At 36.3% G+C, this 19032-nt stretch overlaps 1 long non-coding RNA gene across 1 annotated transcript; it reads left to right on the forward strand.

Moving 5' to 3' along the window:
- The first annotated feature begins 2338 nt into the window (after window positions 1-2338).
- Window positions 2339-6458, forward strand: LOC114673418 (uncharacterized). The gene is made up of 3 exons (XR_013407793.1): window positions 2339-3763; window positions 4006-4075; window positions 6284-6458. It is a non-coding gene; the product is annotated as an uncharacterized LOC114673418 (long non-coding RNA).
- Window positions 6459-19032: the final 12574 nt, after the last annotated feature.

Here is a 19032-nt window from a genome sequence, read left to right on the forward strand (position 1 = left end):
AGCCTGGGAGTTGGAGGTTGCAGTGAGCCACAATCAAGTCCCTGTACTCTAGTCTGGGCAACAGAGCCAGACCTTGTCTCCAAAAGAAAAAAATAAAAGTTTGGCACCTTTTTTCCACCTAGCATACGATGATCATACCACCCATAGGTATTTACCCATGAGAAACGAAAACATACACCCATATAAACATATTACCTGAAAGTTTACAGCAGATTAATTTGTAATAGCCAAAAACTAGAGATAATCCAAATGTCCATCAACAGGTGAATTGAAAAGGTAATTATGATACATTCATAGAATGGAATCTTATTTAGCATTAAAAATAAATGAACTCTTGATATATGCAGCAAGGATAAATCCCAAAAAAAGTACTGAAGGAATGAGCAAGATTAAAATGTGAGCATATGGTATAACATTTATATACAACTCTAGAAAATGTAAATTAATCTAGAGTGACACAAAGCAGTTCAATGGTTGTCTACAGCTGAGGGTAGGGGGTACCTGAGGGGAATTACACAAGGGCAGGAGACAATTTTAAGGGGGCAGACGGTTGTGTTCATTTTCTTGATTCTGGTGATGGTTGCTGACTTAGCAACATGTCAAAACTTGTCCAATTGTATATTTTAAATATGTACAGTTTATGGTATATACATTATATCTGGATAGGATCATTTATATAAAATTCATTTGAAGGAAAACCAGATAGTGTTTAAGACAAATTAGAAAAGACTATAACTTGAAACAATGGCTACCTATAGAAAGATGAACGATAAAAAGTAAAAATAATATCTATCCTTCCATATATTAATGAAAAGACTGACATAAGTTTTGTTTCTAGAAATTTAAATGAAGAAAATGATAAAACTCTTGGAGAAGTTTTATTTCTGGAAGGGGAAGGACTAGAGTCTACTATAATGGGATAGTTTATCTTTCCACCATATATGTAAAAATGCACTACATATACATACTATACACTACAACATTTATCATATCAGTGATCCTCTATACCTGCTGTACTACTCTGACTCCTTTTCCTGTTTAAAAAATGGTTTCCACTTAACATCTGGCTGGCTTTAATTGGTTCCAGGAGTGCTGAAAATGCAGCTAGAATAGCACCTGCTGTGTTCCTTTGGAAACTAGTATATAATAATACCTAATACAATGCCTACACGTTACTTTATTCTCATGGATTCAACATAGTACTTGGCATGTAGCAAATGTAAGTTTTTCTTTTTGTAACTTTGTGAAAAAAATTTTTTGAATACTTACAATCTACATACAGTTGGTTGAATCCATTGATATGGAACTGATGGATACAGAAGGCCAACTACAGTTGAGAAAGAAATGAAAGATTGCTTTAGAAGCCTATGAATGGCATACACATCAGTGAGTAGGACTAGAAGACAAATAAAGAGCAAACATATATGTGCCTAGTGGATCAAAAGTAGATTGTGTTTTGTTTGCACTGTGCCCTCATACTCTGGCAAGTCGTATGTAAGATTTGTGCTTGGTGAACTAAAAAGAAACTGCATGAATTTCCCACTGCTGCTGTAACAAAATTACCACAAACTCAGTGGCTTAAAATAACACGTGTATTTTCTTACATTTTTGGAGGTCAGAAGTACAAAGCATCACAATCAAGCTGGTGACAAAACTGTGTTCCTGCTGCAGGTGCTAGAGAAGAATCCATTTATTTCACGTGTTTTCCAGCTTCCAGAGTAAGCCCCCATTTCTAGGCTCATGGCTACATCACTCAGCCTCCGCTTCTGTCATCACATCACCTGCTCCCTCTTGTAAGAACTCTGCTGATTATGTTGGGCCTATCTGGATGATCCAGGATAATCTCCCTATTGCAGGAGCCTTAATTTAATCACATCTGTACAGTTTCCTTCACCACACAGGGTAACATGTTCTGGGGATTAGGGCTTGAATCTCTTTTTTTTTAAGACAAAGTCTTGCTCTGTTGCCCAGGCTGGAGTGCAGTAGCATTATCTCGCCTCCCTGCAACCTCACCTCCTAGGTTCAAGTGATTCTCTTGCCTCAGCATCCCAGGTAGCTGGGATTATAGGCGTGCCTCACCATGCCCAGCTAATTTTTGTACTTTTAGTAGAGATGGGGTTTCACTATATTGGTCAGGCTGGTCTCAAACTCCTGACCTCAAAGGATCTGACTGCCTCAGCCTCCCAAAGTGGTGGGATTACAGGCATGAGCCACCAAGTCTGGTAGGGCTTAAATATATTTGGGGAGGTCATTAATTTGGCTACTACAGGAGCCATCTGTTTCTCAATTATAACACTGTATTTCTCCCATCTGTTTCTCACTAAGGAGAATACATGACTTCATGTGAAGAAGGTAAGTACATTTTGTATTAAATCATAAGATAAAGGACTACCTTTTATTTCACTTTCAGAATGATGAAATGTCTTGAGCAACTAATCACAGGTCCATTAGAATGGAGGTGGTGAATGGTGGTTGATTAAGCACTGCACTTGAAGTCAGATGACATGGACTCAACTCCTATCTCTATGAGAATTCCTTAACATTGTGCCTGGGAAATGCTAAATAATCAATGAGTATCTGTCGCATGAGATTGAAGGGCAGTATAAAAACCAGCCAGTTTGAGTTCTTAAAAAGGGTGAACACAGTGGGTAGAAAAAGAGATAATGCAAAGTCACAATTTATCTTGTGGCTTTATTAAGACACTGTGTTTCCTAAATTGAGCTCTTCCCCAGTTTATATATTTTCCCAATTATTATTAACTATAATGAGACATTAAGACATAAAATATGAAAATTAGTCTTGTTTTATTATTCAGCATCTGATGAACCATACAAGTTACAGAAAATATTTTTAGAAGTAATTTTCTGTGTATATCAGATAACAGAATAAGATGTGGATCTTAAAGCAAAGCGAGCCGATTTGGAAGGACAATAAAAAGAGATTAACCAATTTATATCATGGACATTTTTCAAACAGAAACATATAAATAGGTTGTCCATATGCTCTTAGATTGGCGTTTGGAGAAAAAATGCAGAAGTAGGTTGAGGATTACTACTCAGGGTAAACTAAATGCGTACAATACAATGTAAGGAATCAAGACAGTGTCAGTATTGATCTACTATGATCAGCATTGCCATCCTCCTTCCCTGACCTCATCCTAACCTGTTCTTGTAAACTACTGCTTTCAGAGATTATTATGGCAGCCTCTTGTAGCTGTTTTTGCCAGTGGCCCAATAGACATTCGAATTTGCATTTTTTTCAAATTACCTGTAAGTGCTTGTACAGGTAGACAGGTCAGCACTGCACTTTCATCGTCATTAAGGTCAGCTAAAGGTAGGTTTCCTGATAAGGCTACTGTAGTAGCTCAAATATATTATATTTGCAATAATTCCTTAAGAATATTGTACAAAGCCTCGGGTTTTCTTCTTTAATATTGAAAAATGCAAATTGTCACATTATCAGTGTCTGTTCCCTCTACATTTTGCAGTACCTGAGGCAAGGTCCATGTCCTTGGGTGTATTTTTTTTTTTGGTGGAGGGGGGATGTAGGTAGGCTCTCTCATTTTTTCCCAGGTCTGTGTGTGTGTGTGTGTGCACATATTCGGGTGTAGGGGTGCATGCCAGTCAGTTGAGGGTGGACTGGGAAGGATACCAGGGTTTTACAATATAAAGTCCCTTAATATCTTCAAGTAATGTCTGATTTCAGCAATCTTGACAGGATCCTCAGCCATGCTCATGTCCACCTGCACCACCAGAGCACAGAGGTAAGTCTAAAAATGAGTTTCCAGGAACAGACCAAGTCTCAATTCTCTGGAACAAATATTCAAGCTTGTATCTATTATATTGGGCAAGTATACATGCATTTATTCTAAATATATTTTAACTGTCAGCTGCCTAATATGTCAATGGTTAAGATTTTATCATGCTTAAAATGAAAAAGTAAACATAGGTTATACAACGGACTATTTCGATTTAAATTTTGAATTTATTCATTAATTCTGTTCAGGTGAGAGGTCAAGCCTGGAAGGGGGACACTTGTTAGTGCAAGAGAGAGTCAGAAAGCAGGAGGGATTAAGGTAAATACTTTTATCTTCCTCTCCTCCTGCCCTTTGATATTTAAATTTCCTCTTAGTACATCCCACTGGACAAACCCAGCTGCAAGTCAGAGGGCAAAGGAGTCTGGGTATTGTAAACCATAGAGGGCAGCCTTCCAGAAAGCCTGAGGTGGACAGGCAAGGATGGATAAGGATCAATAGGATATGGATAAGGATCAACCAGGAAATAAGGAAAAGTTCCTTGTCTTCCCTTTCCCTCAGGTTGTTCCCTAAAAGCAACTACTTGAAACTCTTTAGCTTATTCTTTAGATATTTACTTTCACATCTCTACTAAGCTCACTTATATTACTAATTCCTGGTTTTTTAATACTAGACATTTTCTACTGATGTCCCAATTTCGACCCCAAATCTAATATCATACCAACACACACCAAATACATTTTTTTTTTACCTTCTCAATATTTTATATGATAAGTTTGGTTATATCAGTTTTCTGTTTGTATTACCAAAATTACACATATGCTATGCACAACTAAACATATTTTGCACCATGACTAGTTTTCCTTTCTTGCACAAATCTTTTGGCTGTTGTTCCCTAGGTCTATTAGTATCCATGTTGCTTTTTTTTTTTTTCCCCATTTGTTCAGTATACTAAATATTACTTGTTACTTCCAACACTGGCTTTCCAATAATTATCTAAATTTGCTTTTAAGCCACGCAAATGCAGTAGGTATTGCATCAATGTCTTCTTTTTGGAATCATCCCTCCCAGAGGTTCTGACATATTCCAGTTTTGTCTGGTTGCTCTGTGAGATAGGTGCATATTTGCTTCCCTGGGATATCCCTTCACCTTATCCATAATGTTTGTTTGTATCCCCTGTTTGGTGCAGCTTATATTTCTCTTTTTATTATGTCGATGCAAATGTTATTGCAGTTTTGCCATTACTTTCAACGGCAAAAAAAGCAATTACTTTTGTAGCAACCTAATAATTTACTTCCTTGTTATGGCAGAATATAGAAGGAATGCATAAAAAGTTAAATTTCTGAGGAGATATATATATATATATATGTATGTATGTATGTATGTATGTCATCTTTCTATTGTCATTCTTGCCTAATATTAGCTTAGTATAGTACTCGAGGTTGGAAATGTTTTTAACCTCGGATTTTTGAAACCATGTCTCCACTGTCTTCCAGCTGTCAGTGCTTCTATTAAAAGCACCCAGTCATCTGGGCACCTAACCATTTTTGTGGACCTGTTTTTCCTCTGACTTATAGCTTCTTTTGTCCTCAATATTTGGAAGTTTTACAAACATATGCCTTGGCAGTTGTAAAAAATTAACCATTTGTATTTTTCCATATCATCTCACCCAAAGTTAAGTGCTGGCTAAGTTATGCTAGAGGTTCTTGGGAAAGTACTTCAGTGACTGTCAGTCATTATCTTTCTATAGCTACACCTGAGAGAAGGTTCACATGTGTCATATTTCCATTAGTTAGCTTCAGACACTAAGAGCTACTATACAGGTAAGATTGGCTAAAAATATATGCAATTACTGACTATATACTGTTCATGCAATGTTTTTCTCAGCCCCCCAAATCATTGTCACTACACTGTATTTTTTAAAAACAGCTTCACTAGAAACATTTCTTAATGTTAAGAATTGGTAAGTCTGTTAGTCATTGGGACTGATTTGCCAAAATCCATGCAATTATAATATGGTAGAGTTGAGATTCCACACATACATTAAAATTGTGTGATCCTTAACCATTTGGAGCATGGAGGTGATGGTAGCTACCAATGATTTCTCAGGACTTGTGAATTATTTGAATCTTTGGTGTCATAAATTTCTCATGTGTTTTAGTGTTTTTATTACATATTCTCAGCTTTTAACATCAGTTGATGTGGTTTTCACATATAATTATAATTGAAGCAAAATTATACATTTGGGTAAATGAATGTATTTACCAGCACATTCTTTAGATATCAATATATGACCTTCAAAGTGAATTCATTTTGATGTTTTTCTCCTGAATGAGCTGTATTTTTGCTATAAGACTACCTCTCAAAGAAGCACCGAACTACCTGCATTGGGTTTCAGCTCCATAATTAATGATGTCTGTTTTTTGGTAACAAAGGAGAATAAGAAATGTTTATGCAATAGTTATCTAATGCCAGAGAGCAGATGATTACTTAACCCAAGGCTAAAAATTATCATTTTATTGTCTGCAGGTGTTCAAAGAGTGTCTCTATGGTTGAGAATTCCTACTGAATATTGTCGTCTTATGATGCACGATGGACATAGGATTTACTTTAAAGATTTGTCTTCTTCCCCTGAGATGGGAGTAGAGTGATCAGAAAGGGAATGCATAAAATGAAAATAAATCTGTTCTAAATTCACAAAAAACTCATTGTATTCAGATTATTCAGAGTGTTTATGAATGTGTGTGTGTTTGTGTGTGTATATATGTTTCTTTGTGAGAAAATACAGATGAGTCATCGACAGACTTTTGACCGGGTAGTTTAAAATGGAATGGTCTGATGCTTGTGTTAAAAACTATTGAATGTGCCTAGTTGCCTGAGCTGAAAATTCAAACTCTGTTGCAAATATCCTTTGGTCAAGCTTAGCATTCCCATAAACTCAACATATTTTTACACCTTACTATTAAGAATAAACTATACTGATTTTTTTAAAAAAAATTAAATACTGTACTTAAATGAAAAAGAATACAAGAGGGGCAACATGTGAGGACAATATATTTTTCTGAATTCAACACATACTAGGTAATAACATAAAATAGAAATTTAAAATGATTTTGATATAGGGAAACTCTTGTAATGACTACATAAAGCCTTGTAGCCATTTTTAAAAGCAACAAAGAAGATGATCAAGTGGCTAATCTGATGTCAGACATTTCAAAGTTACTGTTAATCTTGAAGGAAGAAGAGATAGACTTAAAGGAACAGAGAACACTAACTTCATGTTTAGGTCTAGAAATATGATATTAAATATTATTCTTATTGACTCAGCATCTTGGTTAAAGATCTCAAAAGTCCGCAGCAACACAGCTGATTCAAGTAACCCCATATTCTAAAGCAAGTTGCTAGACCATGTGTCCAAGTTATCTGTAAGACTGAGAAACAGGTTGCACTAGCATTAGCCCATCATCTACTCTCCGGGAGACCTTTGCTTCATGAGCTGAGTATTCTGTCCCCCACTTCCTTGGTGAGGGGAAGAAGTGGATGCCTCCTCTTCATTAAGTCAAATGAAACATCTTCAGAAAGAACTTAGAGGGAGCTTAGCATTCGTTTTTAGACTTTGAATATTATAAGAACAGGTATCTGCCTCCTACCTATTAGAATTTAAATGTGAGATGGCTTGGTAATAGCTGGCCCTACTGGCATCAGAGAAGGGATAATTTTTCTGTACCTCAAGGCACAATGACCAAGAGGTTTGGTTTTCCCAGGGCTAAGGGAGTTTCCAGGAGATGGGACTTTCAGCTATGAAAATGGGTAAGTCTCCTGGGCAAACAGGGCTACTAATTGATGAGCCCAGTCTAAGACTTTAGAGGGTGCCAGAATATATGGAAATTTCCTGTGGCCAGACATGGATCTTATCCAAGAACCAAAATTAAGTAGTCTTGAGAAAGCTTCATTCAAGAGGCCTACCTGGAAATGTGAAATGACCCAGAAGATGCAAACATTTAAGAAAAACAAGGGGGGTAAACCAGAGTTGTACATGGCCAGTCAGATGCAGAATTTCCCAGGTTGAAAATAATATAATTGAGAGATACCCAGGAATCGTCTCCTGAGAACCCACCAAAGCTCCAACAGGAGAAAGAGTGAGAGTTTTGTCACCTGATTGACAGAATGCAACATGCTAAATTATACATGCACAGACAAGTAACAGCTTTTCTTTCCCTTATCACTTCTCCTTTCTTCCACTAGGACCCTGGAGGGGCTCCAAACAGCAGGTGGTGACATGCAGTGACAGAGTTGATGCAATAATTAGGAAGAAGCCAACTATAGCTCCCTTTCACCTACAGTTTGTAGTCACAAACCAGGAAAGAAGGGAAGTTTTACATTTATGTGATCATTAAACTACAATGGACATTGTACTACCTAAAAGTAACTGAGAATCACCAGGAAAATCTATGGGTCCTGTGATTTTTACCAAGACACAGGCAAGAACAACTTGAGAGAATGGGCTTGAAGGGGCAGTATGAGAAAGAATAAAGTGACATTTAATAATTAGAGTCTCAAGTCACATTAAATAAATAGAATGTATTTAACCCCATCAAGACCTTGAGGTACAGAAAGTGAAAAATCATAAATCTCGACTTGAAGAGTGTGAAGGGAAAGTACACTCATTTGTGGGGCAGGAGGTTTTCAAAACATAGAGAACGCTCACGGCAGAGTCGGAGGATGTAGGAGAGTTTTAGGGTGAGAAAACTGAAGTTTGAGATGACACAGGCGAAGGGTTTTAATAAGGTAGGAAAGAATAAGAGTCCACGTACAGATGGATCCTCTGGAAGTCTTGGAAATACTGCGCTGCCTAAGGTAAATATCCATGTGAACCCTGATGTGATCAATGCAGTTAGAATCCCAGAGAATGGTGGGCCATTCAGGACAGTCTTCTCTATTTAGCTGGAAGTTAGAGGTACAGGGACTGTATCTAGGGATCAGCTTATCAAATGACCTCATCAGATGTCCATATTCCAATGCAATTCTTAGTTTGGTTATGTGGAAGCTGATGCCTCAGGAGAATCTGTCCTATGAAACCTACTTAATTCTACTTTGAATTAAGGAAAACTAAGGAAATTCTGAGGCAGAAGAATCAGCACTTGGAGTGAAGCTGCTTGAGTTCTCACCTGTAACTAGATTAACTGTTGTGCTTTTTATCAGATGAGCATGTCATTGGTTCCAAATAAGTTCACTGCGTACAACAGCCCTGCAGGATGGTGCCTGATGGAGAGGGTAAGCGGAGTCTGAAATGCAGCCTGTAATATGCTTGTCAAGCTACATGCCCATTATGTTGCAGTTGCCAGAAGCAATGGTTTTTTTCTCATTCATACAAAAGTGCTTTATGGGGTACTGAACAGGACTGGAAGCAGAAATTTAAGTCGCCTTACAAACAAGGGCAAGAACCCAAGCCTTAACACTGAGGCCAAATGGAAGATTTTCTCTCCATCAATTCATACCCCTGTTGAATTATATTCATTGGAATTAATACATGCTTTGGAATTTTAGCTTAAATTTGGATTACTCTTTCTTAAAATGTCTTCAAAAACATTACAAAAAGATACAATATTAACCAAAAAGTAATTCGTATGCAAAAGGTTGCCTTTGATAGAAAATTTAATTAAAGGTAGTAGATAACAGGAAGTCTTTTAGATTAGTTGTAGAAAATGTCACAGCCAGCAGAGGTGGATGTGATTGATTTCTGCCCTGAGTACTATCAGTTAATGTGGCACAGCTATCTATGTAAAGTTGCTGAGTGATTTTTAGTAGAAACCGTTTATAATCCATCTGATGAAAGTAGTTAAGGAAGAAATTTAGGAAGAAATAAAATCTAAGTAGTACTTAAAAAGAAATACTATTTCACATACCTCAGTATTTTATAGGATACCTCAAAAGGGCTAACGTGTCTGACAGGATGAACTTGGGTTAAAAAGATCAAACAGTTACTCTGCTACTGGGCAGCACCCGAAGACTGTGCATCTGGAATGAGAAGAAAACTCTAATTCTTCAGTTCAACTAAACTTTTTTTTTTTCGAAACTAACTTCTTGATATACTGTACCTTCCTCATTCATGTTTTATTTAATATTTTAGACCAATCACAAATAGAGTAAGTTCTAGTTTTCTTCAGGTTTTACCATCATAGATATTACATAGCGTGTTATACATCCTTTAAATATACTTTAAGATCACCAGCACTACAAAATGGGTTTCGACTCATAGCTGCTTTAGGAAGATATGAGGGAAGGGTGTGTACGATTTCCCATTTTCCAGAAAAGAAATATATATATAACAGTTCCAAATATAATACAATTGCCAAACTACATGAAAGCAGCTATTAGTTAAAAACATTAATAAAAGGGCAAAAAATTTAAAAAGACAGAATGTAAGAAAAGTAACTTTAGGCTAGGCACGGTGGCTCACTCCTATAATCCTAGCACTTTGGGTGGCCGAGGCGGGCAGATTATCTGAGGTCAGGAATTCGAGACCAGCCTGGCCAACATGGTGAAACCCTGTGTCTACTAAAATACAAAAATTAGCTGGGTGTGGTGGTGCATGCCTGTAATCCCAGCTACTCTGGAGGCTTAGACAGGGGAATCGCTTGAACCCGGGAGGTGGAGGCTGCAGTGAGCTGAGATAGCGCTACTGCACTCCAGCCTGGGCAACAGAGTGAGACTCCGTCGAAAGGAAAGGGAAGGGAACGGGAAGGGGAAGGGGAAGGGGAAGGGAACGAAGTAATTTTAGTGCAGGAAGACACTGGATGAGAGGAAATAACCATTTACCCACCTTTTGTAGTGAACGAAGTTCAATATTAATGACATTGGGATTTGTGTCATTTCCCTCCTCCTTCAATATTTGTGTCAAATTTTAACTATGATTTGATCCCCGTGGTTAGTTGTTTATAAACTTTCTAAACATCTCTCTTAGGTATGATTGCCAGATTTTCTGCTAATTTTGACAATTTGGTGATTTATATATTTTTGAAAAATCATCCCACTGAAACTTTAAAATACATCAATAAATATTTTTATCAGTGATTACACCTTTTATTTTATATCCTTATTTCTTCCCCAATCTCCTGGTGTCTAAAAATAGACCATCTGTATGCACATATTAAAATAAGTGTAATTTTGTTTTGTCATCTGTAATGTAACGTTCAACCACAAACAACATTTGTTCATCTGTGATGCACCATTCAAAATGTCCCTCAAATCCATTTTCCCTGAAAAAAAAGCATAAAGAATTCCATAGGAGTCTGCTGTGATAATGGAAGGGAAGCTCCTTGCTCATAACCCCAATACACAGTAAACAGACTGAGAGAAAAATGTATTCTTTCTGCTCCCGGAATTCTAAAACTATCAGAATCACAGAACTAAAAGGATACTTTGACATAGTCCTATATTCACCAACTTATTTCCCAGTTTATGCCAACTTACGAATGAGAGTTTTTCAATTCTTCATGTGGGGCTATACTCGGATGTGACCCTCAATGACTCATATCACAAGAAAGACATTTATGCTTAAATAAGAAAACTCTTTAATTGTGCTTTGAATCTGGTTTATATACTACAACATGGATGGGAATATTTGTAGAAATGTCTACGTTGCTTTAAAATACGCATAAAACTTCTTTTAAGTTTCAGGAAGCACTCTTGCTGGTTTAGTCCCAGGAAGCATTCTTGCTGGTTCCCATCTTTGAGGGGAATCTTGAAGATAATTAATTGGTGCAAAATATGAAAGTAAAGTGACTTTGTGAGAGAGTCTATGAAGCCAATTCAAAAAAGGTGAGCACAAAAAAGACAACAACAGAGCTGAACAGTTACTGTAAATTAAATGTGTGATGTGTATTTCTTACATTTCTCTACTGTCTTTTATGCACGTACTAAAAATGTAAAATACATACAAACTTTAGGTATATATACATAAGAAAAAACATTGCATGTTTGCTCCTTTTCAGATTCTCTTCCTTATTGAAATGTGAAAGGAGGTTTCTGAAGAAAGTCCTAAAATATTGCAAAAGAATATTCTTTTGGCATAGAATGTGTCATCGCTGGACAATTCTAATCCCAACTTGATAATCATGAGTAACTCGTGAAAATATACAATATGTGGTTTGTATCTGTGCCCCACAGCCCAGTGTGTGAGCAGACTCCCTTAAGAAAAAATTTTCAAAGGCAACAAAAATACATTTTCTTTTATTATGTTTGTTTTGAGGATAATCAGAATATATATTAACTTATTAGAGATAATGCTTATAATGTTTGTAGGATAGTAACAATGCCTTATGTATTTTAAGGGTTTCTAGATACTAGTTCCTTATGCCTGTTTCTCCTTCTGCCACATCCATCCATATGTCACAATCTCATATGAAATCATTTTTTCATTCTCACACTTCAAAATCAAATGTATTCTGTGTGATAATTTTATTTCCTTATCCTTACTATATTTATAGTTGTATAATATTAATATACTTATATTTCATTTATGAAACTTTAAAACATAAATGAGAGACTTCTCTATCTGGGTAGGATAGGGCAATTTGTGGCAGAACAATGTTGCTATAAAAACCAGAAAAGTTCATAAAAATTTGTTTTAAAAATATGTTTAAAGGAATCAGGGGGCTTCAGAAACAACAATAACTACAGGCACTAAAATTCTAGAGTAGATAGAACCTCTCATAGGTGAGGTGATCATCTGTGACTGCTTTTCTTCTGAAGTCGCAAGTCCTGGGTAAGTGAGAATCTGGGCCTATGGGACAGGGCAACTTGTGGGGAGCAGGAAGCCAGCAAAGTCCTTGGCAGCTAGAAGGAGCAGTAGGAAAATGAAGGAAGGAAGGATTGAGACTTGAGGGGCTTCAATGGTTGGTGTTCTTTTCAAGACACTTGTCTGTCCACATTTGAAGTGGTATGAAATGGAAAGCCAAGAAATTGACCTGAAAGCATGTGGTGAACATATCAGAATATTTCTTACAGAATTCCTGTGTTATAAACAAAGAGGTACCAGTAAGAGGGGACAAATAACACAGATTGGATTGAACGTTGTTTAGGGAGAGCTAAGTTGACACTCTGTAGTCAAACTCTCTCCTGGGAGTACTTGGTAAAGATAAAAATCAAGGAAGAGTTGCTGCTGAACTCTGGGGCCAAGAGTGAAGTGTACGTGGCCAGAGCCTTACTCAAACCACAGCCCAGTGTAGACACAGCTCAGCCCTGATGAGATGAAGGTAATCAGCCTCCCTATACCCCTCTGTATCTGCCAAGTTGTGGAATGGGTGAATCATCTCTTCAGTGGAAGCTAAAATTATAAAGTCTCTCCACAATTCTTACTGACTGTATCAAGCAGTCAATAAACAATTACCAAGCATTCCAAGAAAGAGGACCATCATATAACAGAAACCAGAAAAAAAAAAAGACGTAAAATAGATCCAGAGTTGATCAAAATATTGAAGTTAGTAGATAAGGTATTTAAAATTGGTATTTTACGATTGATTAACATGATTAAAATTTTAATACAATTATGGGGGTGATAGGACAAATTGATGAAAAAAATAGAGGCTTTCACCAGAGAAGTAAACTTGTAAGAATCAATAGGAAGTTTTAGAAATATATAGTGCATTTCAAGTTAAGTCATATATGAGTTCAATAGATGATTAGAAATTAGGTATGAAAGAAGACAAAATTAGTAAACTGAAAAACAGATTAATAGAAAATGTCAAAACTGAAGTACGATGTGAGTAAAGGATGAAAAATGCTGAAAAATGCAGAAAGGATGTATAGAATCCAGTCAAAAATTCTAACACACATGCAATGGGAGTACCACATGGAGAAGAGCAAGACAAGGGGACAAAAGCAATCAATGGAAAAATAATGGCTAGAAATTTTCTTAAATGGTTGAAATAAATCAACCATTTATTTGAAGAAGCTCTAGAAATCCCAAATCAAATAAATATAAAGATAGCCCACCAAGGTAAGTCATAGTTAAATTGATTTTTTAAAAAATGAGGAGGCCAGGTATGGTGGCTCACGCCTGTAATCCCAGCACTTTGGGAGGCCAAGACGGGTGGATCACGAGGTCAAGAGATCGAGACCATCCTGGCTAACACGGTGAAACCCCCGTCTCTACTAAAAATACAAAGAAAATTAGCCGGGCGTAGTGGCGCGCACCTGTAGTCCCAGCTACTAGGGAGGCTGAGGCAGGAGAATGGCGTGAACCTTGGAAGTGGAGCTTGCAGTGAGCCGAGATCGCGCCACTGCACTCCAACCTGGGCGACCCAGGGAGACTCTGTCTCAAAAAACAAAAAAACAAAAAAAAAACCCCACGAGACTGAAATGATTTCAAACACCAAATATCAAAGACGGAAAGCAAATAATACTATGAAAGTGCTGAAGGAGAATAACTGCCAATCTATAATTCATTGTCTACCAAAAGTATGCTCCATACATGAAAACAAAAATATATCTCTCAACCAAACGTAAACTTATTGCCAGCATATAATCATAAAGACAATCTTGTAAGGACTTTTTTCAGACTGAAGAAAAATGATTTCAGTCACAAACAGTATTGCAGAATGGAATGAAGAATACTGGAAAAGACAAATATGTTGGCACATAGAGATAAATATAAAATAATGTAAAAGTTAAAACATTTTGGAATTAATATGCATGACAAAAATAAGTCTGGAAGGGATAAATGAAGTTATTCTAACGTCTGAACATGAGTGGGGAAGCTGTAAAAGTAATTGTTTTAATTAGACTGTGTAACTCAAGAATACATGTTTTAATCTCATCAGTAACTTCTGAAAGTACAGTTAGAGTGTGTTTGTGTGTATGTGTGTGTATGTGTGTGCATGTGTGTGTATGGTGTGTGTATTCAGCAAGGTCATATAATAGCATTATGTAAGAGGTCTATATATCAGAGGTTAAACAGAAAGATTTTATTAATACAAAAGCTACAAAAGGAAAGGGAAGTGCCATAAAACATGCAGGTTAATTGAAACAAATTATAGAATGGTAGTTTTCAACCAAAATACATTTTTAAGTAGAATAAATGTAAATGAACTGTCTCAAAGGAGTAAGACTGTCTGATTACATATAGAGAAAAAAAAATAAAAGGCTGCTTACAAAATGGATCCAGAGCCAATTTTATGTCTTTTTCTATGGCTCTCAATTCCATGAGCCCACCCTGATTTTCAACTCTGCTGAAGATGTTCTCAGTTCCCCACTACCTCAATGCAGTAATGCTGCTGTTCTCTGTTACCGGAAATGGAAAAGATGGGGAGTGCTCTAATATTTTTTGTAAGCAGGAACTTGCAATTCTTACCTCTCACAGTTGCTGCCTTTTGGGAGTAACCTTTCCTGCAGTTTATTCCAGCTTTAGTCACTTATCAGTCAGTGTGCTTAAATAGTTTTACAGTAAATATTTTGTTATATTTTATAACTGTTGTTTCCAGGAAGGGTTTCCTGGCTGAGACATGACAATATCATTATTGTGTAGTTTTTAAATAATAGTTTTTAAAAAGCAACTTTTTTATAGTGGGAACTGCTACTATGAAGAAAAAGAAACATAATAATAATAAAAAATAAATAAAAACAACTTTTTCAGGCAAAACCCAATTTATATTCTGATTTTATAATTCTCTGTAAATCTTAGTGAACATTTCTTTTTATTCAAACTCCATTATTGTTTCTTCTGTAAATATTCAACTAATATTCTTTGTTACTTTTTAGATATTTCACTTATTTATTTCTAAACCATATAAAATATTTAGGATTTACCATACTTGTTTTGTATTTTATTCTTTATCATGTTTATTTCATCTTTATTTTGATAAGAATAAATTGTGTATTTTTAGTTAGCTTTCATCAAGATATTTTTGTCATATTTCCTCCACACAATATCTGAATGTTATATTTATAAGCTATTAATCAATTCAGCCATGGCATAATTTCACTTTATATGCATTTGTCCTAAGGAATTGTTATATATTTTAACATTTAAACAATTATATTAGTAATAGTAAGTTAGACTTAACACTGTTTTCCTGGTTTGTTTTATCACTTCCATTTGTTAAATAAGCATTTCCTATTTGTATTGAAATTTTTTTGAGAATTTTTGGTTGACTAGAGTACTTCTTTAAGTAATACATTTTCAACAAAGTACATATGTAGAAAGGCTGTTGGATATCTGATAATTTTCCATTCAATTTCAACACGAATTAGATGCTTACCTAGATATGAATTTTTATGTTCACTATATTTTTCCCTCAGAAATCCTAGGAGCGTATTCATTTCTTTTACTTAAAGTTTACAAAGAAAAACTTGGTTTTTGCTTATGTGTTTGGATATCAATGCTTTTCTTGCCAAATACTTTCAAGAAATTTTTAAAAATTTTTTCTTGACCCCACTATATGTACACCTGCTATGTACCCATAAACATTTAAAATAAAAATGTAAATAAATAAATAAAATTTACATTAAAAATAAAAATATTTTCTTGAAAAGCAAATAATTTACCTTGTTATGTTCAGATATTTGTGCAATATATTTATAATATTTGGTGATCTCTTTTACAGATACCACCTCCTGATAAAAATTAAAAGCAACAAAATACCTTCCTAATAATCTCTGACATATAGAGTTGAAAGGAATCAGAAACAATGAGCAACATGGTTGAGAAGTACATAATAAGCTTCTCAATTTTAGATGTTACTCACCCTATTAAAGAGTCAATAAGCCCAAAGGTGCCAAATGTATCAAAGGAAGGTCAGTTAATAGAGATATATATCAAATAAAGATCAACTAACACCTCTTCAGTATCTTTTAGAATGTTGTCAAACATGTAATATAACTTTTCTCCATTCCTCACTGTTGATCATTCTCATTACAATTTTGTGTTAAGAAATGCATCGATATTTCTACCTTCATTTTGTTATGTACCCAGTAGTCATGCAGGAGCAGGTTGTTCAGTTTCCATGTAGTTGAGCGGTTTTGAGTGAGTTTCTTAGTCCTGAGTTCTAGTTTGATTGCACTGTGGTCTGAGAGACAGTTTGTTATAATTTCTGTTCTTGTACATTTGCTGAGGAGTGCTTTACTTCCAATTATGTGGTCAATTTTGGCATAAGTGTGATGTGGTGCTGAGAAGAATGTATATTCTGTTGATTTGGGGTGGAGAGTTCTGCAGATGTCTATTAGGTCTGCTTGCTGCAGAGATGAGTTCAATTCCTGGATATCCTTGTTAACTTTCTGTCTCATTGATCTGTCTAATGTTGACAGTGGAGTGTTGAAGTCTCCCATTATTATTGTATGGGAGTCTAAGTCTCTTTGTAAGTCTCTAAGGACTTGCTTGATGAATTTGGGTGCTCCTGTATTGGGTGCATATATAATTAGGATAGTTAGCTCTTCCTGTTGAATTGATCCTTTTACCATTATGTAATGGCCTTCTTTGTCTCTTTTGATCTTTGATGGTTTAAAGTCTGTTTTATCAGAGACTAGTATTGCAACCCCTGCTTTTTTTTGTTCTCCATTTGCTTGGTAAATCTTCCTCCATCCCTTTATTTTGAGCCTATGTATGTCTCTGCGTGTGAGATGGGTCTCCTGAATACAGCAGACTGATGGGTCTTGACTCTTTATCCAGTTTGCCAGTCTGTGTCTTTTATGTGGAGCATTTAGTCCATTTACATTTAAGGTTAATATTGTTATGTGTGAACTTGATCCTGCCATTATGATATTAACTGGTTATTTTGCTCGTTAGTTGATGCAGTTTCTTCCTAGCCTCGATGGTCTTTACATTTTGGCATGTTTTTGCAATGGCTGGTACCGGTTGTTCCTTTCCATGTTTAGTGCTTCCTTCAGGGTCAAAGGTCATATGGAACCAAAAAAGAGCCCGCATCTCCAAGACAATCCTAAGTCAAAAGAACAAAGCTGGAGGCATCACGCTACCTGACTTCAAACTATACTACAAGGCTACAGTAACCAAAACAGCATGGTACTGGTACCAAAACAGAGATATAGACCAATGGAACAGAACAGAGTCCTCAGAAATAATACCACACAGCTACAGCCATCTGATCTTTGACAAACCTGAGAGAAACAAGAAATGGGGAAAGGATTCCCTATTTAATAAATGGTGCTGGGAAAATAGGCTAGCCATAAGTAGAAAGCTGAAACTGGATCCTTTCCTTACTCCTTATACGAAAATTAATTCAAGATGGATTAGAGACTTAAATGTTAGACCTAATACCATAAAAACCCTAGAGGAAAACCTAGGTAGTACCATTCAGGACATAGGCATGGGCAAAGACTTCATGTCTAAAACACCAAAAGCAACGGCAGCAAAAGCCAAAATTGACAAATGGGATCTCATTAAACTAAAGAGCTTCTGCACAGCAAAAGAAACTACCATCAGAGTGAACAGGCAACCTACAGAATGGGAGAAAATTTTTGCAATCTACTCATCTGACAAAGGGCTAATATCCAGAACCTACAAAGAACTCAAACAAATTTACAAGAAAAAAACAAACAACCCCATCAAAAAGTGGGCAAAGGATATGAACAGACATTTCTCAAAAGAAGACATTCATACAGCCAACAGACACATGAAAAAATGCTCATCATCACTGGCCATCAGAGAAATGCAAATCAAAACCACAATGAGATACCATCTCACACCAGTTAGAATGGCGATCATTAAAAAGTCAGGAAACAACAGGTGCTGGAGAGGATGTGGAGAAATAGGAACACTTTTACACTGTTGGTGGGATTGTAAACTGGTTCAACCATTATGGAAAACAGTATGGCGATTCCTCAAGGATCTAGAACTAGATGTACCATAGGACCCAGCCATCTCATTACTGGGTATATACCCAAAGGATTCTAAATCATGCTGCTATAAAGACACATGCACACATATGTTTATTGTGGCACTATTCACAATAGCAAAGACTTGGAATCAACCCAAATGTCCATCAGTGACAGACTGGATGAAGAAAATGTGGCACATATACACCATGGAATACTATGCAGCCATCAAAAAGGATGAGTTTGTGTCCTTTGTAGGGACATGGATGCAGCTGGAAACCATCATTCTTAGCAAACTATCACAAGAACAGAAAACCAAACACTGCATGTTCTCACTCATAGGTGGGAACTGAACAATGAGATCACTTGGACACAGGAAGGGGAACATCACACACCGGGGCCTATCACGGGGAGGGGGGAGAGGGGAGGGATTGCATTGGGAGTTATAC

The sequence above is a fragment of the Macaca mulatta genome, chromosome 17 (assembly GCF_049350105.2).
Source record: "Macaca mulatta isolate MMU2019108-1 chromosome 17, T2T-MMU8v2.0, whole genome shotgun sequence".
Classification (NCBI taxonomy): Eukaryota; Metazoa; Chordata; class Mammalia; order Primates; family Cercopithecidae; genus Macaca; species Macaca mulatta.